The 11,556-nt window shown below is 32.8% G+C and overlaps 1 long non-coding RNA gene and 1 pseudogene across 1 annotated transcript; one reads left to right on the top strand and one right to left on the bottom strand.

The window, feature by feature from the left end:
• Window positions 1-621: 621 nt before the first annotated feature.
• Window positions 622-2,216, top strand: LOC110720385. Its single transcript, XR_002511326.1, has 2 exons — window positions 622-920; window positions 1,833-2,216. It is a non-coding gene; the product is annotated as an uncharacterized LOC110720385 (long non-coding RNA).
• A 4,193-nt stretch (window positions 2,217-6,409) lies between these two features.
• LOC110720308 lies at window positions 6,410-8,608 on the bottom strand (annotated as a pseudogene).
• Between the last annotated feature and the right edge of the window lie 2,948 nt (window positions 8,609-11,556).

Raw genomic sequence — 11,556 nt, 5'->3', positions numbered from 1 at the left:
ACGAATAGTATTTGAACAATCATACATATTCTAAACTCTAACTTTAGTATTTGGATAATTATACCCTCAAAATATTTTATTTTATTTTATTTATTTAACATATTTTCCCTCATTAAATTGTCAACTAAAAAAGTTGTCTATGATACGCATCGCGCACATTAGCCACCCTATTATTCTCAAATGTTGGAGATCACTAACTTTAAATACCACATTTTTAAATGCAATGTTGTAATTAAAACATCTCAAGCTAAATAATAAATTTTATATATATATATATATATATATATATATATATATATATATTTGAAAATTAAAAATAGAGACATATCTAATAAAATTTCACCTAAGTATAATTTGAAGCATAAAGAAGGTATTAATGCCCAAAATTCCACTTGTATTGGAATCAGTGGCGGACCTGGGCTTGTGCCTGGTGGGTCAAGTGACTCACCAGGGCCCAAAAAAAATTCTAAGTTTTCTTTTTTTTAAAAAAAAAAAATAAAAAAAAAATAAAAAATTCTAACTTCAGCCTGTTCCCCTTTCACCTTCTCCTCGCCGCAGCTGCAAGTTTGCAACCACATTTCGCGTTCCCCTTTCATTCTCCCTCCTCATTCACTAAAATTCTAACTTCAGCCTGTTCCCCTTTCACCTTCTCCTCGCCGCAGCTGCAACCACATTTCGCGTTCCCCTTTCATTCTCCCTCCTCATTCACTAATGACTCATGGTGGTCATGAGAGATAACGACTGTGTGGTTTGATTTCTAGGATTTTTTTTGGTGTTCATGGTATGAGCTTCTTTAAACTTTCCCCTTTAAATTTCAAATTTAAGGTTTCTTTGCATAATTACTAGTTCAAATCTTTGATTTTTTTTCGATTTCTAGGGTTTCGATTTGTAACTGTTGGTGGTGGTGGAGAGCAGCGATGGTGAGGTTCGATTTGTGCTTATAGATATGCAAAGTAGCTAGAATTTTGAATGTGTTTGGCTTCATGTGTGTTTTTCATTTGCTAATTGCCTAATTTAATTTACGATTTGGGGATTTTTGATGTAGGTTTTCTGTATTTGATTTAATTATGTCATTTTTGTTTAAATTTGTGTTTTGTGCCAGTTTTTGCTCGGAAAGTTGAAGGGGTTTTGTTATCTACTAATGGGTAGTCAGGATTAGCTGATTTTTGTGTGAATAAGGATTGTTTGGAAGTTTAATTAGCTTAATTTATGTGGAATTTGTGCTCAAATAAAGTACTTGCTATCTGTATAATCATTTTGTTTGCTTAAACTAAACAATTTCGTCTAAAAAAGTAGAAATTGAAGATTGGTTTTGAGTCTTTTGACTGTGTTTAGTTATAGTTTTGTCTAATTGTCTTCATTATAATTTTTAAGTCCCAAATGATTTATTTTAATATGATTAGCCGATTAGAAACTGAAGATTGGTTTTAATTAGCCGATTTGGGAATTTTTCCTCTAGAAACTGAAGTTGTGACCGGATATTTGACTATTTGAGTTGAGTAGTTGAGCCCTATAATTTTTGTTTAATTGATATTGATTATTATTTCTGATTTTCTGTTTCATTGATATTAATTATTGAATTTATTATCATTCATTCTGCATTTATCATGTATGTGTCGCAATAACTGATTTGGATGATCTTTGTAAATAATTTTTCTGGGAAATATTGCTTGATTTAGTTGAATATTGCTTGATTTAGTTGAATATGAACCGTCCAACCAATTATGAATAGGGGTAATTCGCTGTTGGGGTTATTTGCATATGATTCATACTTGTGATTTCATTTGTTTTGTTAACTTTGTGTTTGATTAGGTTGTTGAATTTATATGCAGGGAAGACTCAGCTTATCAATCATTTTCTAATCAACAAGAGTTGGTATATTGTTAATTTGCCTGGATATGGGTGAGTCTCTGTAATTTTGGTTTTAATTTGGGCAATTTCTGTAATTCTTGAGTCTATTTCATGCTGGGAATATTGTATACTTGTATTGTGAATCAATTGTTATTCGTGTTTATTCCTGATCATATGCTTGAATCATATTGAAGTGCCAAAAAAGGATTGCTTTTACGCCTTGAGGCATTGCTTCAAAATTATTGATCATCCTGTAAAACATGTTGCGGACTGATATGTATTTAGGCTACATCCGTTGTAGTTAATTTGGTCTCCAATCGTGTTGTTTATTTTCAAGTTTAGGAAGTAAATGTCTCCTTACATGTCATTGTGAAATTTTATTTTACATATTTGATTATCGATTGTGACTCACCAGTCGGAAATTCCTGGGTCCGCCACTGATTGGAATCACTCAAAGTTTCAAAAACAAGGGGAATAGTAAGTTATGATCATGTTATAATAGGTAAAGAAAATCCCAAAATAAAGCAAAAGGAGACATTATCCTTTGCCTTTGATTAATTAATTTGGATTTAGTCTCGAGAAAATACGTATGCCTAAAATATCATGCATCCTTATCTTATCCGTTTAAACAATCCATAAATTGATAAAAGAAAACAACACTATTTTAGATTTTTTTGAATAAATTTTACTCAAAATAAACCAAATCCTCTTAGGAAAAATTATTGATTTTGATTTTTATAAACATGGATTATAATTGCATAGTAATGGAATTATTTAATTTAACATACTACATATGTAATAGGCCGGATATGCACCTTATTTCTACTTATTTCAGGGTTAATAAGTTCAGATAAGGGTTAATATGTTCATATAAGATAAGTTCAGGAAAAATAAGTTCAGATAAGTTGTGATAAGGGTTAATCAGAGCTACCAAGTTTAATTTATAACTAAAAAAGTTTTAATTTAATAAGGGTTAATAAGTTCATATAAAATCAGGTGAATAAAACACACCCTTAATGCATAAAGCCCTAATCAACAACTTATTTATTTTTATTTTTATGAAAATAAATTTTAATTATTAAAAATTGATGACAATGATGATGAGTAATTTAATTTCAATTGTTAATGTAAAAAAATTAAAATATAAAAATTAATAAATAATATAAAAAATAACTATCTCAAACAACATAGCGGAACTTTAGTTTATTACATTTTTTTTTCTTTGTTTTTTAAAAAAACTTGTCTTAGAAAGATATGTCTCAAACCCACAAGCCCACCAAGTTGAGGAGCCTGATTGCCTAAAGGATACCTTTCCCCCACGGTTTTTGCGTAGGTTGAAACTCATGACCATGATTCGAAAAGTAAAATCATATATATATATATTATTGTTTTTATTTATTTTTTTTATTTGGTGTTTTAGAGAGTCACGAGGACGGATGATGAGAATCAATCTCTGAAACCGGATTGAGCTATTCCTTACTCTCTTGAAACTATATACTGTGACTAGTGTACACTCATGTAAAAGATGAAAACTTATGAACACATTTGTATCCGTAAATAATCAACATTATAATCATTAAAAATGAACACTATATTATTTTAAATTAGTTATTAGGATGTGATCTATCTACTCGATTTATCTTATATTTATTTGAACTTATTGAAATTAGTTATATCTACTTTAATAGTCAATTGAACTTGAATTATTCTTATTCATCATTATTTGAAATCATTTTACATGAATTTATCTTATCCAAACTTTTTATTAATGTCGGAAATAAATATAGCATAAAACTTCCAATTACCAAATTAGCTAAATAGATTTGGACTCCCATGTTACTGATGTTACGACTTTATCCAGAAAGTGTATGATCTTGATCTGAGATAAACACATAGAAGCACTTAAACTATCAATAATTTCCAAAGATATCCAAAACTTTAATTATCATCAACAAATATTACTACTATTGCTTATCAAACAGCAGTATACCACGTTGAGTTGATATGTACATAATTACTTAAAAAAGATGATTCTAATCTATGGTCCGTTTAGGGGCGACAAATTTAGATTAATAGACTAATTAACAACTAGACACTGTACTTAAGTGATGTGAATATCTAGCTGTGGTTACCAAATTGCACAATTACAAGAAAGATATTAATTAACGCGAGTTTAAGGACGGTGGATAAGATTAATTAATATTTCTTTTATAAGAAACTCTCATCACAATTATTCCTACTACCACTATAAATGGAATCAACTTTCTTCCATTAAGTTAACTTACTAGTTTAAGGTTGGCTTGACATTTTATGGTGTTTTTTTCTTCTTAATTATAAGAATTAAAAAGCATGATTTAAAGAGTTAATTATATATTAATAATAATGCACACCAAATTAGGGATGGTCCATGCTACATTAACCTAGTTAATTAGTTGGCGGATCTTAGTTTTGGACGTGAATGAGAATATATATTATTTTCATCATATAATAAAGTTTTGGTTTATATTATTATCTCCAATAAGTGCATGACACATGCTTTCGAATGAAGGTTCGGAAGATCTTTAGGCTCGGTCCGAGCCTAAGAAGATTCTCCGCACCTAATAATTTATTTATTTTTTTAATTGTTGTAATTTATTTTTAATATATTGACACGAGGTGGGTCATGCAGCATCACGCTTCACGCCTCACAGAAAATATACACGCTAACTAACGTGATGAATGTCTTCTCGATGGCAACGAAAGACACAAGGTATAAGTATAAATTAAAAATAAAAATTATAAGAAGATTGTTTATAGTAAGCTAGACTAGAGGATTTGAGGATGACCTAGGTTTAATTTTATAAAGGCTCAATCTATTTATTTAGGAAAATCAAATGGTCTTTGATAATATTAGATTACATATATTGTGGGTGATGTGATCTAACTAGTTATGTAATAGTAGGGACAATTTAGTTCTTATAAATATTTTGCAAGGTAGCAAGTAGCTAGCAAGTAATAAGAGATTTGTGTAAAATAAACTAATTATTGATTGGGAATAGTAGACAATAATCCTAGAGTTATTATATCTTTATTATTTTACAGTTATAAAATATATGATTAGATGGTTACGATTGTTATGATGCACAACCTATTTGAAATAAAACACTTTATATTATATAAATGTCTTTGATTTCATCACTAATATATTTATGATTCATATATATTAGTGAATCGTAGAGACTGTATTAGCTTTATCTCTCTCTTGAGTTGTGACTTTATATATAGTTGTACTAGTTAGTATAGACCTAGTTATTGGGTGGGTCGGGTCAGGATCGATGCGGGTTGGGTAAAAAAGGATCACATTTTATAGGGTCAATAGTGGATCGGGCCAATACAGGTAATAGCGAGTCGATAATGGGCGGACCAACAAAATATCAATTAAAAATGAATATTGAACAAAGTCATTATTAAACATATATATATGAATATAAATGTATCTATGTAATTATTTTTACATTATATATTTTGTTTGTCTATTAAATTGAAAAAAAAATATTTTGACCATATACTGACCCTACCCAATAAGGGCCTTACCTGTTGAAGACTATGTCCATTAAAAACCCTTTAAGCTTGACCCTGACCCTATTATCATTGAGTTACCCTACCCAATAACAAGCTCTAGTTCATTAATACTCTGTATATAACTAAGCTTTTTTTCATGTATTCTATTTTAAAAAAAAAATACTAAATAAATAAATAAATAAAAACAAAACAAACTAGCTAACACTTTCATTTTGTTAATTAGTTTGTCTGTTTACTTTTCCTTAAATCATTGGTCCCTAAGAGATATGTTGTAGCATGTATGTTGTTTGGATAAAGCCATTAATTTGTTTTGGATATTTTGTTGCATTAGCAATTGAGCTTTATTTTTAACTTTAAAATTCTTGGCTATTAGCTTTTCTATCTCTATTGATCTATTCTATTGCATTTGGATTTGTATCTATAGGTTTGGGCCCTTGGGCCTTGGGCCAAGCCATCCGTCGCAGTCTTGAATTCTAAGGCCCAGGAAACTCAAAATCAACAACAAACCCATGACCAAAGGTACATCATCGCTCATCAATTCATCATGCATACTCCCAAATTTCTATCCTTTTCTTCATCAATTTCAACTCCAAGAAACTAACTTTACGAAATACAAATTCACCTTTTTCTCTAAGTTATAAACTGTACATCTTTTTGATCAAACGAATATCTTATAAGGAGTTTGATTAATTACGGCCTTTGTCCCAATTTTATTCAAAATATCCGTACGTATCACTTATAATTAGGACCAAGGGAGCATTTTTGCGGAAATAAAACCCTATAAACCAATAACTATGAATAACACAGTGTAGAAGAAATTAAATGATCTCCCATTTTTACTTGATTAGAAACTCTTTGTAGCAATGTACTCCGTAACTTGCACTTGTTTAGACAAAGATTTATACATTATACTTCCTCGTATGTATAAAAATATTAAAACATCCACTATTATGCTTACACTAACTTACAATCCAAATATTATGGTGTAATCAAATTTCTAATTTTTAGCCAAAGGTACAAGTTCCAACGTTGCTTCCTCTACCCTAGAATTATTATATTTGTTATTGGAAGGTACCAAAACATCATGTTGTGTTACATTTGGTACAAGAAAGATTAAAGCAAGTGTACCAAATCTCAAGCAATTTCTTACAAGAACTGCCAACCACAAATTACTAAAATTACTTCTTGAAATATTGAAGAGATGAAGTACCACTCCTCCAATCATCTTAGAAGAGAGGGAGCCTAAGCTATCTATGCACATTAGAAGTGCAAAAAACGTTCCCTCAATGCCTAAAGGGCATAGCCTTGTACTCAAGACTACCATTGGCATCCATCGAATACGCGCTATTATATGCAAAACAGTTTCCTCCATTATAATAAATATTGAATCAGGGATCCCAATTCCCAAGTGGTAAATTCCATCTTAGGATGAACATAAGATCCAACATTCCAGATGCGGCGTAGAGGAGTTGAGCATAGAACAGGAGTGTTCTTAGAGGGAAATCTTTCAAGAACTTGTGGTAGATAAATACACCTACTATTGATCCCACGGCTCCGATTGCATACACCATTCTAATAAATTCCTACAAACAATAAAACTGTAAACCAATATATATTGACATATTGTTCAAAATAACAATTAGATGTTTCAAATGGGTTAGTAATATTAGACCTGTCAATTTCTAACCCGATCCAACCCGACCCGATTCTAAACTTATTTTAATGAGAGAAAACTTGATACGACCCAAATGACTTGAAATTGACCCGATTTGACCCATTTATCATAATTTGTAATGATCCAAACAATCTAAATCATTGGTACCAAATGACCCAATTCACCCAAATAACTTGAAATTTAACCTGAACCCAACCTGTTGACCAGAATTGACAGGTCTAGTTAGTACATGTAGATGCAGAGTACTTGAGGTTAAATTAATTCGAGTCATAAGCACATTGTTTAGATAATAAAGCTACTTCATGTGATGAATTCATGAATTTAGTATTCAATTAAGTAGATGACAGCAAATTAAGGACATACCTTGGAGAACCCGAGACCGAGTTTAGGATCAGTATACCAGTAAAAATGGCCTTCATGAGTGCTATAACTAAGGGCCAAAGACAGAAACATGAAGAATGATGGTTTCCAAACTTGTGGGAACTTCATTGTTTTATACATATTCTCCATTGCACTTCCTACTCTTTCTGCAACCTGTGTTTGTGTACATTTACATGATTAAAACCAATTTATATGCACAAATTAAAGATTATAGATATATAACAATAATTGAACTAGGCATTAAAAGATATTAATAATGTACAAAAAGGCCTAGAAAAATGATATATATGTATGAAATTTGAAATATACCTTACCTTATTAGAAGCATGAGTAGGGTTGGAAACTGATCTTAATTCATAAACAAGGAATCCTAAAACTAGAAATGAAGCTGGTGCTATAGTTAGAAGTCCGACTGCATCCTACAAATGAAGAAATCAAAACACCTATAATCTTATTTGTGCAAGAAAATAAAAAAATCAAATTCTGAACAACCACCACAACAACAAAGCCTTAAATTAGTCACAGAATGATTTGGGGTCGGCTAACATGAATCATAATAAATAACCATCCGATAAGTGGAGTGAAAAGAAGAAAAGAAACCCGAGGTCCAAGCAAATGAATGATGAATCCACTAATAAAAAACCCAAACAAGTCTCCAAAAGAGAGACAAACCCCACGAAGAGATTGTGATTCCGGGGCTAACTCTTTGACTTGGATGCTATGCTTAGCAATACAAGCATCAATCGTTGCTGTTGCGACGGCCATCCCACAAACGACTCCAATGAAACAAACAAGAGCCAAGCTAACAGGCAATGTGGAGATCATTGTCACGAGTACTGTGGACAAAGCTCCAATGACACCGGCGGCAATGAAATAAGGCCGCCGGTGATATCCCCTTATAGGGAAAACATCACTCAAGAGGCCCCAAAGGGGTCTTAACATCCATGGAATGAAGTAAAGACCGGCATAGAGTTGAGCCGAGGAAGGGTTGATCCTTTGGACGTCTTTCCAGTAGTAGTCAGTCACGACACGAAAATACGACTCGATGAAGCCGAGGTTGAGGCCGTAGACGATGATGCCAATGATGAGGGTGGGATGGGAAATGGAAGACATCATTTTGAGCCATTCAAGGGGTTGCATAATGTGAAATAATACCCACTGCCACGCCAGCACAAGTGCCAGCTCAGCAGAAAGTTAGTTACAACCATTTAATTCTGTTACTGATATTTTGTAATGGACAGAGCATTTATAAGCTACTGTCATAAGCTTTTCTTCATTAATTCAATTCCCTTAATAACAAACTTCTCTCTCTATTTTTCTTACTGTAAACCTTGAACTCCATTAATGGCGATCAATGGATTTCTTCTTCTCTGATTTTCATATATAGCAATTTGTGCTTACTTTTCTTCTCAATAACATGGTATCAGAGCAGCAATTAATTTGGGCGATCTTGGAGGTTTTTCTTTGAGCGATTTTAACGGCGGATGTCTGGTAATCTTTGATTCTTTTGTTCAGTTTTTATTCGAGCTATTTCTTCGAGCGTTTCTCTGGTTAAACTTGTTAATTGCTATTGAGATCTGTTGATTTTGTGATTTTCGAGCTATTTGATTGATTTGTTGTGAATATTTGGGGATTTGCTTGTTTTGTGCGAAATTTCTTGAAATAGTTGATTGCAATTGTTGAAATGGCTGCTAATGGAGAAAGAACTTTAGATCTTAATTAAGATCCTGCTTCCCCCTATTACTTACATCCTTCTGATTTCACTGGTATGAAACTTGTATCCAATGTGTTTGATGGAAATGGGTATGGAAATTGGAAGAGGTCCATGATAATAGGTTTAACAGCAAAGAATAAGATGGGTTTTATAGATGGTTCTTTGCCTAAACCAAATGATGCTCTAGTTTTGAAGGCTTAGAATAGGTGTAATAGTATGGTAATTGGATGGATTATTGCTGTACTCGATCCACAAATTGCTGGTAGTATTTTGTTTGTTGAGACTGCAAGAGAGATATGGTTAGATCTTGAAGAGAGGTTTGGACATGCATCATCAGCACAATTATATGCCTTACAACAAGAAATTTCTGGTGCAGAACAAGATACTATGTCTATTTCTGAGTATTACAATAATCTCAAGAAGTTATGGGATGAATTGGATAATCTTTGCCCCTTACCTACCTGTGCTTGTAACAATTGTACTTGCTCTTTGACTCATAAATACATCAAGTTACAGCAAGATCAGAGATTAATGGTGTTTTTGATGAAACTCACAAACAAATATGCAAATGTGAGGTCTAATATTCTTATGATGCCTAGCTTGCCTACTTTAGCCCAGGCATACAGAATGGTTCTTCAAGAAAAGAGACACAAAGCCTTGAGTGTTGTACCTGAGAAAGTTTCTGAGCCCATAGCTTTTGCTGCAGACAGAAGGAAGTTTGATGATAGAAGTAGTCAAAATTTTAGGAATTCTGGTTATGGAAGAGGTTTTGTTCAGAATAACTTTAACAAATTTTCTAGGGGAAGGAGAACTATTAACTACTACTGTGATCATTGCAAAATGCCTGGTCATAGTATGGAGAGATGTTTCAAGCTAAAAGGGTACCCACCTGGATACAATATGAATCAGAATATTTCCAAGAATATGGGTCACACTGCTCCTAAGAGGTTTGCAAATTGTGCTGATGGTAGTTCAGGTCCTGATGACAGTGGTCCAGATCAAACAAGTGCAACGAATTTGGCTGCTAGTTTCTCTTTGGATGAGTTGTCACAGTTGAGGTCGTTCTTTGATAGACAGAAGATAAATCAGACTTCAGAAAATCAAGATGGCAATGCTATGTTTGCAGGTAATTATTGCCTCTTGTCCTCTGCTTATAGTAGTGGCTGGATTGTGGACAGTGGTGCAAGTGATCATATGTGTCATAGGTTGGATATGTTTGATTCATATGAAGTAGTACATGATCAGAATTGTTACATAACAATACCTGATGGTACAAGAGTTAAAGTGACCCATATAAGAACAACTGTTCTAAGCAACAATATTACTTTGAAGAATGTTTTATATGTTCCAAGTTTTCAGTTCAATCTGATTTCTGTGCACAAGTTATGTCAAGATGGAGGTTATACAATTCAATTTACTACTGATCAATGCATTGTCCAGGATCAGAAGTCTTTGACACATCCACTTGTTCTTGGTAAAGTTGGAAATGGTCTCTATTTCACAGAAGGTCCTAATAGGGTTGCTGCTTCTGCATCAAATCCAGGTTCTGTTTCTTCTCATACTGTATGTCAGTCTTCTTTAGAACAAGTTAAATTGCTGCATCTTAGGACAGGACATGTTCCTTTCACTAATATGAACATGATTCAGAATAATATAGATTGTAAGAAGTTGGGGAATGAGATCATATGTAGTATTTGTCCTGCAGCAAAACAACATAGGAAATCATTTCCCAGTAGTTCTATCAAAACTACATATCCTTTTGAGATGTTACATGTTGATGTGTGGGGACCTTATCAAAATAAAACCCATGATAATTGTAATCTTTTTCTCACTATTGTTGATGATTACACAAGAAGTGTTTGGGTACATTTGATGAAGTTCAAGACTGAATCTGTTGATATTTTAGTCAATTTTGTCACTTTTGTTGAAAAGCAGTTTGAAGTTTCAGTCAAAATTATTAGGACTGATAATGCAAAAGAGCTTTGTGAAGGAAGGGTTTTACTTTTGTATAATGGGAAAGGAATTTTACATCAAACTAGCTGTAGTGACACTCCTTAACAAAAAGGAGTTGTGGAGAGAAAACACAAGCATCTTCTTGAAGTTGGGAGAGCACTTTATTTTCAATCCAATCTTCCCGTGTCTTTTTGGGGAGAATGTGTTCAGTGTGCAGCTTATCTGATCAACAGGATACCTTCTCAAGTCTTGGGTAATCTGTCACCATATGAAAAGTTATATCACAGGCCACCAAATCCTGAACATCTCAGAGTATTTGGTTGTTTGTGCTATGTTAGCACAACCAGACAGCACAAAAGCAAATTTGAGCCTAGAGCTGAGCCTTGTGTATTTGTGGGCTATTCTCCTACTCAGAAAGGTT

Source organism: Chenopodium quinoa, unplaced genomic scaffold, assembly GCF_001683475.1.
Source record: "Chenopodium quinoa cultivar QQ74 unplaced genomic scaffold, ASM168347v1, whole genome shotgun sequence".
NCBI lineage: Eukaryota > Viridiplantae > Streptophyta > Magnoliopsida > Caryophyllales > Amaranthaceae > Chenopodium > Chenopodium quinoa.
The sequence above is the reverse complement of the archived record's forward strand: the minus strand, read 5'-3'. Positions and strand labels throughout refer to the sequence as shown.